At 48.3% G+C, this 20,201-nt stretch overlaps 1 long non-coding RNA gene across 1 annotated transcript; it reads right to left on the bottom strand.

Moving 5' to 3' along the window:
- Positions 1–7,659: 7,659 nt before the first annotated feature.
- LOC144613965 (uncharacterized) lies at positions 7,660–9,948 on the bottom strand. Its single transcript, XR_013551466.2, has 3 exons — positions 9,267–9,948; positions 9,061–9,169; positions 7,660–8,074 (listed from the first exon to the last, which is right to left on the bottom strand). It is a non-coding gene; the product is annotated as an uncharacterized LOC144613965 (long non-coding RNA).
- Between the last annotated feature and the right edge of the window lie 10,253 nt (positions 9,949–20,201).

The following is a 20,201-nucleotide window of genomic DNA, read 5'->3' as shown; positions in this document are numbered from 1 at the left end:
GTCATGATCTCGTGGTTCGTGAGTTCGAGCCCCACATCAGGCTCTCTGCTGTGAAAGCAGAGCCTGCTTTGGATCTTCTGTCCCCCTCTCTCTCTGCCCCTCCTCTGCTCACTCTCTCTTTCAAAATAAACAAACAAACATGAAAAAAAATATATATATATATATACACCTAAGTATTAAAATTTAAAATATTCCCTTACAGACCACCGAAAAATCAGCTTGCATCAGAGCTGGGACATAGTGAGATGGGCGAGCACCAAGGTCATGCGACTAAGGGTCAAGGTCATTCAAGTGACAGTAGGAGTCAGGTGAGTGAGGATAAGATCCCTGTCTTTATTATGAATGTTGATATTTGTTCCCCATGGGTATTTTCCATCAGTCTTAATTTTTGTTTTTTAATATTGCATTCCATATTTTGTCTTGATTACACCTTGAGTTTTTTGGCAACCACTTAAATTAGGGTCCAGAGGCAAATGTCTCACTCGCCTCACCCTAGTCCGGACCCTGTGTTACATACAGAAGGAATGTGTCCCACTCTTTGAGTCCTGGGTCAGTGACTTCCGGATGTCTTAGAATAAGTCAGACCGAGCAAACCATGAGTGGTTCTGGGGACGCTGCAGGCGGGGCGTGGAGATCAGTGTGGGCAGAAGTGGTCGGCAAATGGATTTTGAGAACTATTTTCAAGGCCGAATTAACTTGCAGGCCTGGGGGGACCATTAACTTCTGCTCTTAGACTCCCCTTAATGGACTGAATGCTCACTCCCCACCCAAGGTAAACCTCCTGCCTCCTTCCCCCCTCAGTCGCCCTAGGCCTGGTGTTTATAAAGCCATTTGTGCTCCCCAGAGAAGGAGAATGTATGGTGATTGTTTCATCATTAAGTTAACTCTGCAACAACTCAGACGCAGCACAGGGGTGTCCCCGTTCCTGTCCTCCTGCTGTCTCACAAGTGTCCACTGTAAATACCACCCAACACTGTGAACAGGTGTGAGATCTGGCTGAGTGAGCCCAGGCTGGGGCTGGAATGCCGAACTGCACCTTGTGTTTAGGGGGTTCTCAGGCTGCAGAGTTCCAAACATTTCACAGGGCCTCTCTGGCAAAGCTAATTAACTTCCTGCTCCCCCCGGGCACCGGGGTAGAGCAAGGCATAGGAATTATTGATGTGACCAAGTTTCCTAACAGCTGGTGGGTTAGGGTAGCCTTCTTGTGCTGATCTGAGGGGGCACTGGGACCTTGAACTATATACACGTGCATGTGAGACCCCACCATGGGGTATCATAAAGCTTGTGGGGAGCTTTCTGAGATGTTCTATGAGATTCAGCTCTCCCTGAAGGGAGACCCTTGAGACTGTGAGTAGATAATATCACATGGTTGAAGTGCATTGTCAAAGATAGTGCTGGGATGGACAGGACACCTAAAAGAAGAGGGGAAAGCCGTGGGAGGAGAGAGTTGTTCAAAAAAACATACAGGGAATGTACTGAGCGTATAGGAGGCAGTAGGGTAGCCTATTCACTCCTTGATTCAGCCAGTATTTACTGAGTGCCTGCCATGTGCCAAGGGATTCAACAGTGAATGAGACAGACAAGGTCCCTACCCTCATAGATCTCATAGTCTAGTTGGGAGATAAACCTAAGCAATGAAACAACTCCTTATCTCAGCCTTTAAGGCCTTTAAGGATCTGGCCCTGGCCTTGTCTCATCCTGTCACCCGCCCCTGGACCATCGAGCTCCAACCACTTGGCTTTCTTTCCATCTCTTGAACACACCAAACTTATTCCCACCCCGGGCCCTTTGCACATGCTGTTTCCGCTGCCTGAAACACATTTGCCTTGGGTTTTCACATGACTCTCTCCTTCTCACTCTCAGATCTCATCAGAAACATTGCCTCCCCCCACTTCTAAAGTGCCCCTCCCTTCTCTGTCACTTTTTAGCCTGCTGCCTAGTTTTATTTTCTTCTCAGTGCTTATCACCGTCCTGGATAACTATTTGTTTCTTGGCTTCGGTGCCTTTCTTCTCTATTTAAATGTGAGCTCCTTGAAAGGAAAGCCCTTGTTTAGATAAGGAGGCAAACAAAAAGTTAATAAGTGATTGTGATTTGTAACACAGTGAATAGGCAGTTAAGAGAGAACAGCACTGACAGGTGTGGCCTGTTCAGCAGGGGGGTGGGGGGGGAAGGTGGGGTCATGGAAGGCCTCCTTGAAGGATGATGTCTAAACCAAAGGCTACAGGACAAGGAAGAGCCAGCCTGGGGAGCGGTTAGGGGCTTTGGAGAAGGTGTCAGGCAGAGGGGCTGTGCACGCAGGAGAAAACCCCGAGATGGGACAATAATTGGCATTTTTCAAGGAACTGAAGACGCCTCTACGGATGGGTTTTTATTCTGGCTCTGCTGTCTCCCGGCTGTGTGACCTTTGGGCACTTCACTTCCCCCTCTGGGCCTTAATCTCCTCCTCTATAAAATGGGGATTAAAATGCCTTCCTTGAGCCATGTTGTAAAAAGTATGTAGGATAGGGGCGCCTGGGCGGCTCAGTCGGTTGAGCGTCCGACTCTTGATCTCCGCTCGGGTCACGATCTCACTGCTCATGAGTTCTAGCCCCACGTCGAGCTCTGTGCTGACAGTACAGAGCCTGCTTGGGACTCTCTGTCTCTCCCTCTCTCTCTCCCTCTGTCTAGATAGATAGATATTTTAAAAAGTGTGAGAGGTAATGCATACAGAGTTTGGTACATGGGAAGAATCGAATTGGTGTTCATTTCTACCTCTCTTCTCTTCAAGGGGTTGCTGGGAGACACCCCAGGCTGCTGGGACTGGCCTTTTTTAAGAGAGGACCCACTCCATCCCCGTGCCCGATGCCCACCGCCTTTGCCCCTCTCCCAGTGTCTGAATCTTGAGCGCCCACCCACCGGCGTCCCCCCCCCCCCCCCCCCCCCCCCCCCCCCCCCGCTTACACAGCCCGCCCGGCCCCCTTGGGTCCTTGGCTGCAATCCCCTCACTGACAGTCACCCAGACACGGCCACTGGCAGCCAAGCGGGAACGGGACCCCCAGGCCACCCAAGACCTGCATCGTCTCCATTGTATCAGACGGAGGCTTAGAATCATGAGGTTGTGGTGGTTCAGTTTCCAAGATGCCGCACCCTTCACGTTCAAGACCCAGGAAGCAGTACCGCTGACACGCCCACTTTTCGGCCGAGACCCGGCCAGCGGGAGACTGATGCCTAAGTTACCCAGAGCTGCCAGGAAGCTGGGTATGCAGCTAGGTTCCTTACAGGCGTGACCTGATCCTGCCGCCTCAGGAGCCCGGGGGGGTGAGTATTGTATTCCCATTTTGCAGACGAGCACGTTAAAACTCGGAGATGGAGCCACCTGCCCACGATCCCGTGGCTGCTAACGCACGGAGTTGAAAACCTAGGCAGGGGCCGTGTTAAAAATCTTTAACGACCCGCACAGCACGGCCACTGGCAGGTCAGAACGGACGCCAGCTATGAGCACGCAGCACGCCAATGCTTCCCAGCTGAACAGCAGCCTCAGTGAGGCTGCCTTCGATCTATTAAACCCGGAAGGAGCCCTCCTGGGGAGGTCACTGCATGTGGGATATAAAGGAGGGAGCTTCCTGCTAGTTCAGACAAGCTTGGGAGTTGACCAGAGGGCTGGCCCCAGCACTAGGGTGAAAAGAATATGATGTGTAGCCAAGAGGTCACCTCCAGGAGGCCAGTCAGTACCCTAGGAAGGAGCCAGAAAAACCCCAGAAGCACGGGCCAGAGTCTGGAAGCAGCCAAGAGGAAGAACACAGCATGGTGACAGCATGGTGAACCCAACACATGCCGTGGCAAACCTGAGAGCTGAGGTCGCTGAGGGCCCCCGGGTGCCAAAGCAGGCAAAGGTCTGACTATCTAGGCCAAGCTTCGTGGGTCTGAACGCGGTCCAAATTCCTGCATGGTATTCGGCCGTAACTCCTTTAATTGCGTTCAAGACCAGCAGCCCTTAGGTGACACTGCCCGGACTTGAAGCCCAGATCCACTCCCTGTTAGCTCTGCAACCTTGACCAAGTTGCTTAACCTCTCTGTGTGTCAGTTTCCTCATCTGCAAAATGTTACTGCGGCGATGATTACATAAATTATGCTGTTTAAGCCCCTTGAGCGGTAGTCCATAAATAATTTTCCCAGGGTGGTGTGATCAAGCACTAATCACACCAAACTATTCCCTTTCCTCTTGATGTGTCCACACCTTGAATTGGTTAGGAATTGTGCTCGGCTGCTAGTAATAGAGAACTGAAATAATAGCAGTTTAAACAAAGCGGGGGTTTGTTTTCTTCTCACTTAAAAAGAAGTCCAGGGCTGGCATAGTGTGGCCCATCTTCATTTTGTTCGTTTCTCTGTTATCCTTCATGAATGGTTTCCATTATCGAAGTCGCAAAATTGCTGCTGCAACCCCAGCCATCATGTTGTGATTCCAGGCATGCATAAGGAGGAAGAGGGAGCCCCATTTTTAACGTTTATTTATTTTTGAGACAGAGAGAGACAGAGCATGAACAGGGGAGGGGCAGAGAGAGAGACACACACAGAATCTGAAACAGGCTCCAGGCTCTGAGCTGTCAGCACAGAGCCCGACGCGGGGCTTGAACTCACGGACCGCGAGATCATGACCTGAGCTGAGGTCGGACGCTTAACCGACTGAGCCACCCAGGTGCCCCGGGGAGCCCCATTTTTAAAGGAGCTTTAACAGTATCCACAAAGGAAGCTGGAAAGTGTAGTATTTTTAGTTGGTCTCTTGCCACTTCTCAACGTTTTTTTTTGTTTTTTTTGTTTTTTTTTTAATTTATTTTTGGGACAGAGAGAGACAGAGCATGAACGGGGGAGGGGCAGAGAGAGAGGGAGACACAGAATCGGAAGCAGGCTCCAGGCTCTGAGCCATCAGCCCAGAGCCTGACGCGGGGCTCGAACTCACAGACCGCGAGATCGTGACCTTCTTGCCACTTCTAATACAAGTCAGAGTTTAGTTGCTAAGGTAAAGGAGGTATAGATGTCGAGTGGGCAACCACAGAATCTGCCGCTTTTTATCCATGATGTTTTTTGTGTACTTGCAATATTCCCTCTCTATTAAAATCATACCGATCCATGGGGCGCCTGGGTGGCTCAGTCGGTTAAGCGGCCGACTTCGGCTCAGGTCGTGATCTCGCGGTCCGTGAGTTCAAGCCCCGCGTCGGGCTCTGTGCTGACAGCCCAGAGCCTGGAGCCTGTTTCAGATTCTGTGTCTCCCTCTCTCTGACCCTCCCCCGTTCATGCTCTGTCTCTCTCTGTCTCAAAAATAAATAAATGTTAAAAAAAAATTACGGGGCGCCTGGGTGGCGCAGTCAGTTAAGCGTCCGACTTCAGCCAGGTCACGATCTCGCGGTCCGTGAGTTCGAGCCCCGCGTCAGGCTCTGGGCTGATGGCTCGGAGCCTGGAGCCTGCTTCCGATTCTGTGTCTCCCTCTCTCTCTGCCCCTCCCCCGTTCATGCTCTGTCTCTCTCTGTCCCAAAAATAAATTAAAAAACGTTGAAAAAAAAATTAAAAAAAAAAAAAATTAAAAATAAAATAAAATCATACCGATCCTTTGAAGCTTAGCTCAAATGCCACCACTTTCCCTGAAGTCTCACAGAGAATCGTCTGTCTGGCACACATCCTTTTCTACCTACATTGCTCCACACAAAAAGCCACGTGTGGCCACTGAGCATTGAAATGGGGCTGGATTTTTTATTTAGATTAAAATTTTAAAAACCTAATACTGCATTCAGTTACTGGAAAACTTTAAGTACGTTTGGAACGACTTGGGTATGTGAATCTAATTTTTCAACTGTAAATTTCATGAAATCTAAATACGGATCAAGTATTTTCAATGAAAATTTAGCATCTGAATTAAGATGTGCTAACTTACACAGATTTCAAAAGATGTAGTTCCAAAAAAAAAAAAAAAAAAAAAAAAAAAGAACGTACACTGTCTCATTAATTTCATATTGATTGCATGTTGAAATGATAATATTTGGGGTATATTGGGTTAAATAAAAAATCTTACTAGACTTCATTTCATGTGTCGCTTTTTACCCTTTTAACATGGCCGTTAGAAAATATTTAGTTACGGGCGCCTGGGTGGCTCAGTTGATTAAGCATCCGACTCTTGGTTTCAGCTCAGGTGATGATCTCCTGGTTTCTTGGGTTTGAGCCCTGCGTCAGGCTCTGTGTGGGCAGCACTGAGTCTCCTTAGGATTCTCTCTCTCCCTCTCTCTCTCTGCCCCTCCCCTTCTCATGCTGTCTCTGTCTCTCTCAAAAGAAATAAATAAAGGGGCGCCTGGGTGGCTCAGTCGGTTAAGCGTCCGACTTCGGCTCAGGGCATGATCTCACGGGTTCATGGGTTCGAGCCCCCTGTCGGGCTCTGTGCTGAATGCTTGCTCAGAGCCTGGAACCTGCTTCGGATTCTGTGTCTCCTCTCTCTGCCCCTCCCCTGCTCACACTCTGTCTCACTCTGTCTCTCAAAAATAAATAAATGTAATTAAAAAAAAAAGAAAGAAAGAAAAACTTAAAAAAAAAGAAAACTTTTAGTTACATATGGGACTCACAGTATATTTCTATCACACATCTCTGTTTTCTCCCTTCTGTATTCCAGTCCATGTTAATATATCTGGGTTTTTTTTTTTTTTTTTATTAAAAAACTGTTTAATACTTATAGATTCTCAGGAAGTTAAAAAAAAAAAAAAAAGATAGGGTGATCTGGTATACCCTTCACCCAGTTTTCCCCAATGGAAACATGTTGCACAACTTATAGCATAATATCCAAACCAGGAACTGACATTGATACACTTGACTGGTTGTTCGTATTTTCCCTGTTTGGGTTTCCTCACTTGTGTGTGTGTAGATTTGTGGAATCACCATTGCAGTCAGGACCCAGAACTGGTCCCTTGCCAAATGACTCTCCCTCATGCTGCCCAACCACAACACCCCTCCCTCCAGCCCCTGGCAGCCACTGATCTACCCTCCGTTTGTTATTTTGAAAATGTTACATAAATGAAATCACACAGCATTCAAACTTTTGAGAGTGGCCCTTTTTCATTCACTTAGCCTCATGCCCTTGAGATGCATCTGAGTTGTTTTATGTATCAAAGTGCATTCTTTTCTGTGGCTGTGTAACATTTCATGACATGGATGGACCACAGTTGTTTTTTTGGCTGTTGTTGTTTTGTGGGTTTTGTTTTTGTTTTTTTGTTTTTTGGGTTTTTTTTTTTGCTTTTACTCATCCTCCGATTGAGGGGCATTTAGGTTGTTTCTAGTTTTTGGTAATCCCCCCCCCCCAAAAAAAAAGCCACTATAAATATTCATGTTCAGGTTTTTGTATGAACGTGGGTTGTTATTTCCCTGGGATAAAGGCCCATGAGTACGATTGTGCACTACATGTTTTAATGTAACGTCATTTCACCAGATCATCTCTGTTGCAGTAGGCAGCATGCTAAAGGGAAGAACACGGGCTTCGAAGAAACACCAGGATTTGGATCTTGATTCTGTCACATACAGTGGGTACTGCTCAGTTCACCCCTCCGTCGTAAAATGGTGTGTTTAACCTAAGTGTCAGGATTTGTGAGCTGAGAGATGAGCCTATGCTATGACGATGCCGGCACTGGGTGGCAGGTGGTAGGAACTCCACTAAGGCAGGCTTCTCCTCCTGCATCCCCGGCGGTTCCTAGCACGGTGCCTAGAACATGGAAGGTGTCGGGTCAAGGAAGGAAGCTGGGGGTAGGAGGTGGGCCGGGCAAAGATCAGAGTCTGTCTGGAGTTTCAGAACAGGTGGGCAGGCTCACAGACTCTGCACACAGCCAGGATCTGGCCTAGAATGGAGGCCACCTGCTCTGGCTGGATTGGAAGCCTTTCTTGGAGTGGCAGGTGGCAGGTGCGTGCTGCTCGCTCGGCAGGTGCTCGTGGCTGGCAGTGTAGACTGTGGCTCCGAGTTGCTGGCCACAACTGCAGAGCAGGCTTTCAGAGCCCTCCCCTCTCCGCAGTGACCACCTTGCACCGGACGTCAGGAAAAGAGGGCCCGTCTCTTCTACGGTGGGTTGTCTAGAATAAGCTTATGGCCGTTACTTGCTGAGCGTTTACCGTGCACCAGACGCTGTGCATAAAGCCTCCACGCAGTGGTAAGAGGGAGGGATTTTCATTGTCCCCATGTTACAAATGAGAGCAGTGAGGGTCAGGGAGATAATATTAGTTGCCTAGCTTCATGTGACCCGAATCCCCCCTATTTGATCTCTGTGCCGTGCACCACACAGAATAACCAGCCTGCCCTGTCACCCATATGCCATCACACCAATCACCCCAACCCTCTCTCTCCCCCGTCTACCGAGCAGAAGAACCAGTAAGAAACCACCCAGAGAAGGGACTAGCGTAGCCTTAAACCCATCCTTGAGATGAAGGTTTGCCCAGTGGTTGGATGTACGGGCAAGGAGTCTTACTGAGTTAACAGAAACTCAACTCAATCTGACTTACGTAAAAAGGAAAATGTATTGGCACCATTGACGAAAATGTACAGATAGCTGGGGCGCCTGGGGGGCTCAGCCAGTTAAGCGTCCGACTCGATTTTGGCTCAGGTCATGATCTCACGGTTCATGGGATTGAGCCCCACGTGGGGCTCTGTGCTGTCCGCCTGGATCCAGCTCCAGATCCTCTCTCTATACCCCCTCTCCCATTTGCACACACACTCTCTCTTTCTCTCAAAACAAATGAATAAACTTTTAAAAAATGTACAGGTAGCTAGATTGCCAGAGATCTGTCTCTCTCTTTTAACTCTTTCGGTTTCAGCAGAGGGGTGGAGGGGAAAGGGGGACTTGACTTCATCGTTGAATAGCCTCTTTCTTTGTAGGGGCAAAGATGGTCACCATCAGCGTCGTGATCCCAACGAGAAGAGAGAGCACCTCTTCTCAAAGCGTTCCCATCAAGGTCCCAGGATTGACCATCACAACGTGACTTGCCCTGTACTTGATCCAGTCACTGCGTAGCCAGGAGAATGGAGCACACTTCCATCGGCCAGGCCTGGGACACGTACTCACCTCTAAAGCTGCGGGCAGAAGTTCCCCCTCCATCCAAAGACGGACCATGAAGGTAGGATGATTCTCCAAAGTAAAAGCGGGGTTGGTATTCCAGGAAGTGAAACGGTATCTAGGCAAAGCAAACCAACAAGGCTGAGAATCCCCCCCGCCACTCCCCACCCCCCCACCCCCACCCCTGGAATCGTTTCTTCTGTGTGACTCTTTGCCTGTGCCAATGTGGGGACCAGGGATCCCCTGCTGTGAGATGTTGCAAAAATTCTCAGTGACTTTAGGAGACCAAACAGGCAGGGTCATAGTTGCTAACAGACATTTCAAAGGCGGTCGTTTGGGAAAGACAAGCGTTCAGGGTGAGGCTTGAAGTTATTCTGTTATCTCTAGATAAGCTTTCTCTCTCTGTTCAACAGACTTCAACTCTTCAGAGGTATTGCAGTCGGGAGGCTCACGTTGAGGGGGCGATTGTCAGAAGCTCACAAGTCAGGGGACTTGATTCTGTCTTTGCCTTGGCTCGAGCCTGGCAAAGAGAGAGAGGGAAAAGTCGGGAGGCCCCCAATCTCCTATGCCTGCAGTATCTTTAGGTTTGGGGTCCAGATACAGCCAAAGACTTCCACCAGCTGACTCACAGAGCTTGGACGGGCCTGGAGCGTCCTGGAAACCACTAAACTGAAGAGGTTCATCAGGTCCCTATAGCTCATTTGGAATTCACAGCTTCCCCCACCCTCACCCCCACCTCCGTGTCATTTTTGTCCCAAACACCCTAAGTAAAGGGACAGAGCCGCCACACAGAGAACAAAATGCTCTTGGGTCCTGAGCCCTTCGGCTCTGACTGTCCGTGAACACTCTTCCTCCCCCTGATATAGGAAATGCAAATAATAAAAGCTTTTCGACTTGTCCGAGAAACTTGCCCCTTCTGGCCCCGTTGGGGCTGGGCCTTTGTGACGTCACACCAGCAACCGGCCAATGGGCAGGTGGTTCCGACTTCCTAATCTGCATATCGCGGCGCGTGTGGTTCAAATTTCAGGGCCATCCGGACGGTGGTGGTTTCTTTAAATTCAAGGTTACCACGCGACAGGCAGAGGACCAACTAGGCTTCTAGCCTTCCTGCCCAGCTAAGATTTAAGGATTGGGATTGGGGGGGGGGGGGTCAGTCCCTTCTAGGAAAGGGGCCACGTGGAGGTTATGAAATCCAGGGGGGGCATGGAAGGATACAGTCCGGATAGTGGCCGGAGTTGGCGTGGTGACCCCAACTGGCCTATCTTGACCCCGCCAACCTCCCCCTGCATTTGCCAAGTGATTTAATTGTCTATCCTTTATCTCAAACCTCGTCAGCCCTGAAATTTGAGTGAGGACAAACCAGACACAGGTTACTTGAACTATTATGGTTGATTTGTATCTTGCAGTCCGCTAGTAGCTGGGGCATGTGAACTGAACATGCAAACGTTTGCACCACAACTGCGTAATTTGAGCTCCTCAAATTAACAAGGGGGAAACAACTGAGTAACCTTACTGCTATCTTTGAGGCACAATTTTCTGAGAATGTCCTATTATTATTTTTTAAGTGTCTGAAAGGAGGGCTTGGAAAATGGAAGGAATCTGAAGCAGAAAGAAGGGTGTAGGTAAGCGACTAGTGACAATAAAAATGTAAGGGGATTGTGATATTGAAATATAGTCAGATTCCACTTACTTGGGGAGCATTTAATTTGGGTTTGGTGTTGGGGCGCCTGGGTGCTTCCGTTGGTTAAGGGATCAACTTCAGCTCAGGTCATGATCTCATGGTTCACGAGTTCGAGCCCTGCATCAGGCTCCGCGCTGACAGGGCAGTGCCTGTTTAGGATTCTCTCTCTCCCTCACTTTTTGCCCTGCCCCCACTGTTCTGTCTCTCAGTCAAAATAAATAAATAAGTAAATAAATAAATAAATAAACAAACTTAAAAAAAATTTTTTTTTAGTGTTTATTTTTGAGAGAGCAGGCAGGGAATGGGCAGAGAGAGAGGGAGACAGAGGATCCCAAGCAGGCTCTGTGCCAACAGCAGAGAGTCTGATGTGGAGCTCGAACTCATGAACCCCGAGATCATTACCTGAGCTGAGGCTGGACGCTTAACTGACTGAGCAACCCAGGCGCCCCCAAAATAAAGAAATTTTAACAAGTGTTCCGAGCGTTTCTGATAGAAGAGGACTACCCTTGAGAGGCTCCGCTTTGATTTTTAAATATTTACCACATGGTCTCCACAAACCACAGGAATATCTCAGCGACTGGAATATTTTAGCATGCAAACTTTACCTCTTTGGTTCCCTCCCATACCCAAAAGCCGTGCAGGAAGCCCTACTCCAGACTTTCATGCATTGAAGTTGAAATTGGAGCCACTGCAACTATACAGAGAGGAGCAGCAACCATGGCAATGTGCCTTGAGGACCTCTTACCGCAGGGCGGGTAATCAATCACGGACCTCAGTACTGGCTTGGACGTCCCCAGGTCTTCTACTCCCAGCCGATGGGAGCACAGCAGTGATAACACACCAAGGGACCCCCCCAAAACCTTCTGTAGACTGCACGGTGCTCTAGGATGCTCCCACAAAACCTTCCCTTCTCTCCTCACTAAGAGTCTCATGATGGTCCTCCTAACCTTGCCTTGACTCTCTCGTTTTTTTTCTCACACAGACCTTTCCCCTAACAAAATCCTTCTCAGTCCCATTTGAGCCTCTCCTTCTAGGGGAGTCAAGACTAACACAAAAGGATTTGACATAGAAATTAATTGGTTAGGGGCCCCCGGGTGGCTCAGTCAGTTAAGTGTCCAGATTCTTGATTTCGGCTCAGTTTCATGAGTTCGAGCCCCACATTGGGCTCTGCATGGACAGAACGGAGCCTGCTTGGGATTCTTCCTCTCTCTCTGCCCCTCCCCTGCTCGTTCTCTGTCTGTCTCTCAGAATAAATAAATAAACTTAAAAAAAAATTTTACTTGGTTAACAAGTATAACAGGGATCGCATTTTTGGACCTTCCTTTACTGAGATGCCAGCTTCTCTGTTTGCACTCTGTCCACCTTATGTTCGGGGAGCAAGAGTACAATAAATGCCATTTCAAGAAAGCAGACAGGGGCATCTGGGTGGCTCAGTGAAGCGTCCCGTTTTGGCTCAGGTCATGATCTCACAGCTGGTTGGTTTGAGCCCCACGTGGGGCTCTGTGCTGACAGCTCAGAGCCTGGAGCCTGCTTCGGATTCTGCGTCTCTGTCTCTCTCTCCGCCCCTCCCCTGCTCGTGCTCTGTCTCTCTCTCTTTCAAAACTAAACATTAAAAAAAAAATTTTTTTTTTTTTTTTTAAAGAAAGAAAGCAAACAGAGCATATGATGTGGGAGAAGCCCACATCTTGACAGGAAGACCGAGGGGAAAGAGGACCTTCCTGGGGACTCTAGGCATCATATGCATAAAACAACTTACATCCTATTACTCACTGAGCCTTACATGTCCCTTTAAGTAGACTGTCCACCACTTCCCAGCACTACCACTTTTCCTACTAGACGTTTTGCTAGGTAATTAAGGACTTTCTTTCCAAATAAATTCTATCACTCGAATCACTTACTCTTTTATTTTTTATTTATTTAATTTTTTTTGGTGTTTTCTTTTTTTAAATTATTTTTTTAACGTGTCTGTATTTTTGAGAGAGAGATGAGAGTGTGAGCCCCCCGACGTGGGGCTCGAACTCGTGAACGGCGAGATCGTGATCTGAGCCGAAGTGGGACATTCAGCCGACTGAGCCACTCAGGTGCCCCAGATCACTTACTCTTAGATAGTCTCTCCTCGCACAGTTCACATTAGTGAGTTCGGATTTCCAGATGCCATGCTGTATCAGCTGAGAGTGGGTATCTGGGGGAGAGAGGGAAAAAGAAACCTTCCTTTTTTGTGTTCTTTTTGCTCTTCTCTCTGCGACACTGTCTTACTCCAGGACTTCTACACTGCAGGTGTCTCCTGGTGATTTCTTGCCTCATGGAGACCAGAGTTCAGCTTCCTTCTAATTCTTATTTAGGATCCGATAATTCTTCAAAAGCCCTTGTCCCCATTGTCTTCGGGGGGGGGGGGGCAGCACTGGCAATAGCTGTGTTTTCAGTAACCCGGCGAAGTCTTTCCTTTGGGCGGAAACAAGACCACGTTCACTTTGGAGCTTATCCGCGGTGCCACTTTCCTGGGTTGGAGTTACCCCGCGGTCACCCGTGGTTTGGAAGCAGATGGTCCTCCTGAGCATAGTCGGAAGGTCAACAGCAGCCGAACGGCTATGTCACCATGCCTACGTCACGCGCCCTACTCCGTCTCATCGCGTAGGCATTTTATCATCTCACATCATCACAAGAGCAAGGGTGAGTTCAGTACAGTAAGGTCTTTTGAGAGAAAGAGACCACGTTCACGTAGCTTTGATCACAGGTCGTTGTCATTGTTTGTATTATCGGTTATTGCTGTTCATCGCCTACCGTGCCTGATTTTATAAAGTAGATTGCACCATAGGTGTATGTATGCAGGGGAGAAGAAACGTGGTATATGCAGGGTTTGGTACTATCCTCGGTTTATGGCATCCGCTGGGGGTCTTGGAACGTATCCCTGACAGATAAGAGAGATTGCCAAACAGCTTACGAGAGGGTAGGTTTGATCAAGTCTTCCTCTGTGTGGAGAGCGCCTGGCTGGCCCTCTGGAGCCTGGTTATCAGAGCGACTGGTGACATTCAAAGTTGCTGAAGGCCTCTGGGGCATCAACGCTTCCCCTCGAAGGAAAAAGTGGGTCTGGGACCCAGGGCAGGGGACTCCGGGTCAGCAATTCCTTGAGGTTTCCCTTTGGAACCCATTTGGCGTCTGGCAGCATTTCTTCTCCCCCATTCTGGGTCTGACTGGTCTTTGTTGGGGTGGGGGGTGCCCTGATGGTTCACAGAACTCTCATACTTCTGGTCTGGCTCTTAACGCGCGGCATTGCCTGTTTACATAAATGTCTCTCTGCAACGTTTTCGTGCACAGACCGTATCTCTAGGCTGCCATTAAATCCCTAGCGTCTGGCACATTGCCTGACACGTAGTAGGTATTTGATAAATGTTGGGTGAATGAAAGCTGCCAAGAGAGATCAGAAGAGGCTAGTGTTAGATGATCCGGGTATAGACATTCCTTCTCTAGATCCTGGGACCAGATGGACCCGGGAGAGAAAAGGAGATGAGATGCTCTGGGCCTAGGGTCCTGGATTTGGCCAAGTGTTAACCCAGAGCTGCCAAGGGTGATGTCATCATACGAATTGGCATAAACCTTCGTTGAGGAGGGAAGGCAGAGCTCAGTGACACAGTTGTGGGTTAGGAAGTCAAGTGTGACCTGTTGTTCAGGAGGGAACCATGAGATCACGGCCAATGGTGTGGAATCATAAATCAATCTGGGGGTTAGTATAGGGGTTGGAGCCGAGATACCTGGAGGATATTAGGAACAAAAGCCAAGCTAGCGAGGTCAAGGCAAAGAGGTCAGGACAAAGGTTGAGTTGACAATGTCAGTGGCTCATTTGTACTGAGTGCTGGCCATGTAGCTGAGATGAGACCTGCCAGCTTAAAGGCACATGGCCAGGCCAGGCCCCATCAAATGTCTAAACATTGGAACAAGCCCAGGAAGCAGACATCCCAGGCCCAGGCACACAGGGCCAGGAATCTCCAGCCAGGTTGGGCACTTGGGATCCCTTTCAGGGGAAAGAGCCTATTAACCAAGATCCAAGTAAACCCCAGGCCCAGCCAAACGGAAGGGTCAACCAGTGGAGATCCAGGCAGACGAGTGGCTCAAAAGTAAATACGGATGGCTCAAAAGCAATTATCCCCTGAGAACCAAGATTTGTGACTGGGAACCCACTGTATAGAGTTCATCCACGTATCCATCCATCTAACCGTCCAACCATTCATTCATTCATTCATTCATTCTTTTATATAGTGGGCAAACAGTGATAACTCGGTATCCCAGTATCTGGCATACTAACCTGGAAACCTAGTCCCCGGCATTGAGGTCCTGAAGTCTGTACAGCGCCAGTTATAATCTAACTCACCGTTGGATCTTTGAAGCTATGGACTACCTCGCAACTCTGAGAACAGTGACGGAGTGGGTCAGAAAAATCTAGGCCAAGACTGAGCTGGTAGATAGGGTTTTAAGTAGGCCCAGTTTCCACGGATTGGCTAATACAGATGCAGGGTACCAGGCACACGCACACATGCACACACACTCCCCATGCTTCAAATATCAGTCTAGTTGACCTTCCTGATATAGACAACTCTCAACTGCCAATATATGGATTATCTACCTAACGATCCCAACACCTAGCAAACTTCTCCCCACCATCACTCAATCTGTGCAAAGTCATTTCTATGTTAGCCAAAGAAGAACATAATTAGGAAGGTAAATTTACAGAATTCAAATTACATAATGCATTCCAAAGTCAAATAGAAATTATTATGGATTAGCACAGATGATGATGGGGTGGAATCTGCAGGGCTCGATCGTCCGTGCATTCAGGTACTCGCTCAGCAAATGTTTATGCATGGTCAGGGTGGGGGGAGAAGGGGCTATGGCCCCTTGGAGTTTTTAAGCCTTCTGCCTTCTCAGCTTTCTAGCTTATTCTGAGCAGCAAGTGAACAAAGAGAGAAGGTCGTAAAATTAACCTCCTGAGAGATAACCAGAGAAACAAGATGCCAAAACCTGTTGAGGAAGCAGAGGGGGCAGGGCATGTAGTGTGGTGAGAACCCAGGCTCCAGTCAGGTGTCAGGGGGTCCGAGCGCTTCTTGTCCCTGCCGGAGACCTGTTCGTCTGGCCCTGACGTGGCCCAGGCTTCCAGGTTCGATGGAGGCACTTCCTCCCCCTTTAACTAACCTGTTGCCAAGTTTCTGGCTTAGCAAAGGGGGCTCAGCTCTCCTGTGTTCTGCTCCTGGCCTCCCCATCAGGACCGGAATTCTAAATTGCTGAGCCTGTCTGCTATCCCGACTCTAGACCCCAGACACCCATGACTTGGTGCTTTGGTCTGGTGCTCTGGGCTCTGAACAAAAGCCTATCGATGATCAATCCTGCTCAATCAGTCAGGATTACCTCTGGTAGCCAAAACCATTACAGTGGCTAAACACATTTTGTTTAATCACCAAATTAAAACAATGGTGTTGGTTGAATGCTTCCCTCATGTCAGGACTACTGTCTCTGAGAGTCTTTTGACCACTTGCTCGTGATCGTATCATGGCTGCCACGGCTCCAGCCATCACTTTCCCAAGTCAAGGCAGGAAGATGAAGGCAGAGGCAATACCAGCTGCGACCTCATTTGTCAAGAAAGCAAAAGCCTTCTGCTGAGGTCTCATTGTCCAAAAGTGGGTCACACGGCCAGACTAGCTCAGGCCCTTCGTGACCCAACCTTGGAGGCTGGCACATTGCCACCCCAAACCAAATCGCGGGCATTAAGAAGGAATGGATATTGAGTCCATTTCCAACAGGGGCTACCCAACTGTCAAAGCAGCTAAAAGGCAGGAGTCAGATTCCCGTCCCAGAGAAATTCATGAATAAACATATTAACCCATCACTGGGAGCTTTGGGTGATACAGAGACTTTGGTTGGGTGGGGAACAGGCAGGAGGGAGAAGTTGGCAAGGATAAATACCCATGACAATCTCTAGCTTTGATTGGCTTCCAAATGTTTTGCGTATGTTGTTCCATTTTATCCTGATTAACACCCCTGGGAGGCTGTCTGTGTCATCTACCTTGTTCGGATGCGGCAGCTGGAGCTCAGGCAGCTTCAGCGACTTACTTGCTCCGCCTCCCGCAGCAGCCAAGGCTCAAAGCCTCCAGGTGCAGGTGGTGTGGGTTCATGAGAAAAGTCGGGAGCCTAGCAAGCCTTTGAACTATGTTTAAGAGCGGCTGCTGGTGTAACCGTTCACCAAAAACACCACAAGGGCTGTGTGCACGTTTCTCTCGTTTGGGACGCGGATGCCTGAGCCCCCTTTGCGTCTGGGCCACGGCTAGTTGTCTTTCAAGGGCAACTCTTACTCTTCCTCCTCCAGGAAGCCTCTGAGATTGAGCCTTTAGCCTGAAGTGATCTATCCTGTGCGTGCCCTGCATCATGTGCCTAGCGCCTCTCTTGAATTTATTAAGCTCCTTAAGGACAGGAACCATGTCGCTCTTATCTAGAATAGTACTTGGACTGAGATGTTAAGTGACATACTTTTGATGAGTGTTTTTTTTTTTTTTTTTTTTCACTTTTAAAAAATGTCAGGGGTGCCTGTGTGGCTCAGTTAAGCGTCCAACTCTTGATTTTGGCTCAGGTCACGATCTCACAGTTTGTGAGATCGAGCCTCGCGTCGGGATCCGTGCTGACAGCGTGGAGCCTGCTTGGGATTCTCTCTCCCCTTCTCTCTCTGCCTCCCCCCAAAATAAATAAATAAACATTAAAAAATAATGTCGATGCTTTCAATGCCTGCAGAAGAGTCCTAATTACTTACCATGGCACAGAAGCCCCTCGCTGTGGAATGAATGAAGGACTGAATGAATGATGTTGATTATGAACCATTCTGGAATGGCAAGACGCTTGCTGCATTTTGGGTGATGAAGCTTGAACCACAGCCAGCCTGTACCGCTGGGAATAAGGACATGCCTGCAAATACTAGGGTATTTAACACATCTACTGAAATGATACTAACAGCTATCGACCGAGTCCCGTCTTGGGTCAGGCACCAAGCCAGGTCCTTCACATGCTTTGTCCCATTTAATCCTTCCAACGAGCCTGTGACAGAGGCATCCTCAGTCCCTTCTATCTTGGCGATCTGACGTGACAGACTGAAGGGGAGGAACTGGGGGGCAAGAAAGACTTGGAAGGGGAGGGATGGGGAGGGGGTCTGCAGGGGTGAGGGTGAGTGGAAACTGGAAGTCTAAGGCGTGGGGGGTGGCTCCTCGGTGGGAACAGGTGGGTGACACAGGAGTCCGGTGGGTGGAGAGACGGTGCCCACACAGGCTTTCGGTCACGTACGAGCCACTGGCTGTCCAATATTTGTTTTTATTTCCCCGCATGGTTAATTATTGAAGCCAGTGGGTGATAAGGCAGCGGCCCTCCCGCCCAGAAAGCCAGGGTTATGTGCTGTTTTACAGCCCTGTCACGCAGTAATGAAGCAGATAAGCTTCTAGGTAGTGGCTGCTTGGACCGTCATGAACAACTCGGCTGAGAAACTCTCAGCAAGAAACTCTGCAAGTTGGGGGACTAACCGTGGCAGGAGAGAGAGACAGAGGCGCCAGGAGAACAGAGTAGGGATCCAGTCTGGTCTAACAGCCCCAGGGCCTCGAGAGCAAGCTCCCGGGGCCTGGCTCAGCCCTCTCACTCCTGACTGGGTGGGGAACCTAAATACTGACACCCCCGCCCCCTTCCCCACCCGCACCCCCCACTGGCCACCAAAGGGAGGCTTCTCTGCTCTAGGTGCCCGCCTGCGTTTCTTCAACATAACTGCAAGTGGCAGGTGTTGGTCCATCTTCTGTCGGAGGAAACAGGCTCACGGAGCCCAGCTGACTCCTCTTAAGCTCCAACTATTGCCTGTCGGGTTCTGTGTCAAGAATTTCCCGTTTTTTAAGGGTATTTTATTGACTTATTTATTAATTAATGTATTTGAGAGACAAAAACTGGGGGTGGAGGGGAGGGGCAGAGAGAGAGGGGGAGAGAGAGGGAGTCACAGATTCCATGCTCAGCATGGAGCCTGATGCCGGGCTCGATCCCACGACCCTGGCATCATGACCTGAACGAAAAATCAAGAGTCAGACTCTTTTAAAAAAAATTTTTTTTAATGTTTATTTATTTTTGAGAGGCAGAGCACAAGTGGGAGATGGGCAGAAAAGAGAGGGAGACAGAATCGGAAGCAGGCTCCAGGCTCTGAGCTGTCAGCACAGAGCCTGATGGGGCCTCGAACCCATGAACCAGGAGCTCATGACCTGAGCCGAAGTCAGACGCTTCACTGACCGCGCCACCCAGGCGCCCCCAAACATTCCCTTTGTTTTAGCTCAGGAGTCAGCAAATTATGACCCGCGGGCCATATGTGCAAATTACATAAAATTCAGTGTCTATAAGTTTTTAAACAGCTTCATTGGGATATAATTAATATATTATCAGGATCTTTTGAAAGTGTACAATCCGGTGCTTTTTAATATATTTAAGGGGGTGTGAAAAAACTCAATATCAAGATACTTTAATATGATATTTTTTAAAATAAAAATTAATGCCCCCCAACATCTACGATAAACTATCAACATTTTAAATAAAGGCAGGATCTGTAACAGTGCAGTGTTGAGCCATATCAGGGCCTGCAGCAAAAAAAAATAAAATAAAATAAAAAAAAATAAAAATCATTCTGATTCTATAAATTTAAAAATTAAAAACTTAATATTTGTTCATCATGGATTTTTCCGTTCATTTTGATTTTTTAAAAAATGAGGCATTAAAATATTTACTGTGATTACAAAAGGAAAAAATAAAAGAATAAAATATTTACTGCGATTACCGAAGTTTTTGGTGTCACCTTAAATTTTGCCCCCCAGTTCAAGTGGCTCCCGCCCCTCCCCCTAATCTCAGGCCTTTGTGTGAGAGCCCCAGGCTAGAGCAAGTAGCCTTTAATGTAGAGGCAGTGTGACAAGGCAGGCCAGCAGCTGGGAGGGGACAATTTTGCTCAGATTCCTAGAACTTTGGTCACGTTGTAAGTGGCAAAATTTTCTTTTATATTGTAAAAACATGCGAACAACATAAACAAAGATTTTACGAACATACTTTGTTTCTGATTCTAATAATAATAGAAGCACCTGGGTGACTCAGGCAGTTAAACATCGACTGGATTTCTGCTCAGGTCATGATCTCACAGTTTGTCAGATCGAGCCTTGTGTCTGGCTTTGCCCTGCCGGCAAGGTGCCTGCTTGGGATTCTCTCTCTCTCTCTCTCTCTCTCTCTCTCTCTCTCTGCTCCTCCCCTGCTCGCTTGCTCTAAGTAAATAAATATGCATGAAAAAAATGTTTAAATAAAAAAATAAAAACAAATAAAAATAATCAAGGGCCCTTGCAAAAACAAAAAAACAAACCCCACAGAAACCTTCAAACAGAAGAAAATAAAATTCGCTCCAAATGCCATGCCCCAGAGATAAGTACTGTGAGCA

The sequence above is a fragment of the Panthera onca genome, chromosome D3 (assembly GCF_046562875.1).
Source record: "Panthera onca isolate mPanOnc1 chromosome D3, mPanOnc1 haplotype 2, whole genome shotgun sequence".
NCBI lineage: Eukaryota > Metazoa > Chordata > Mammalia > Carnivora > Felidae > Panthera > Panthera onca.
The sequence above is the reverse complement of the archived record's forward strand: the minus strand, read 5'-3'. Positions and strand labels throughout refer to the sequence as shown.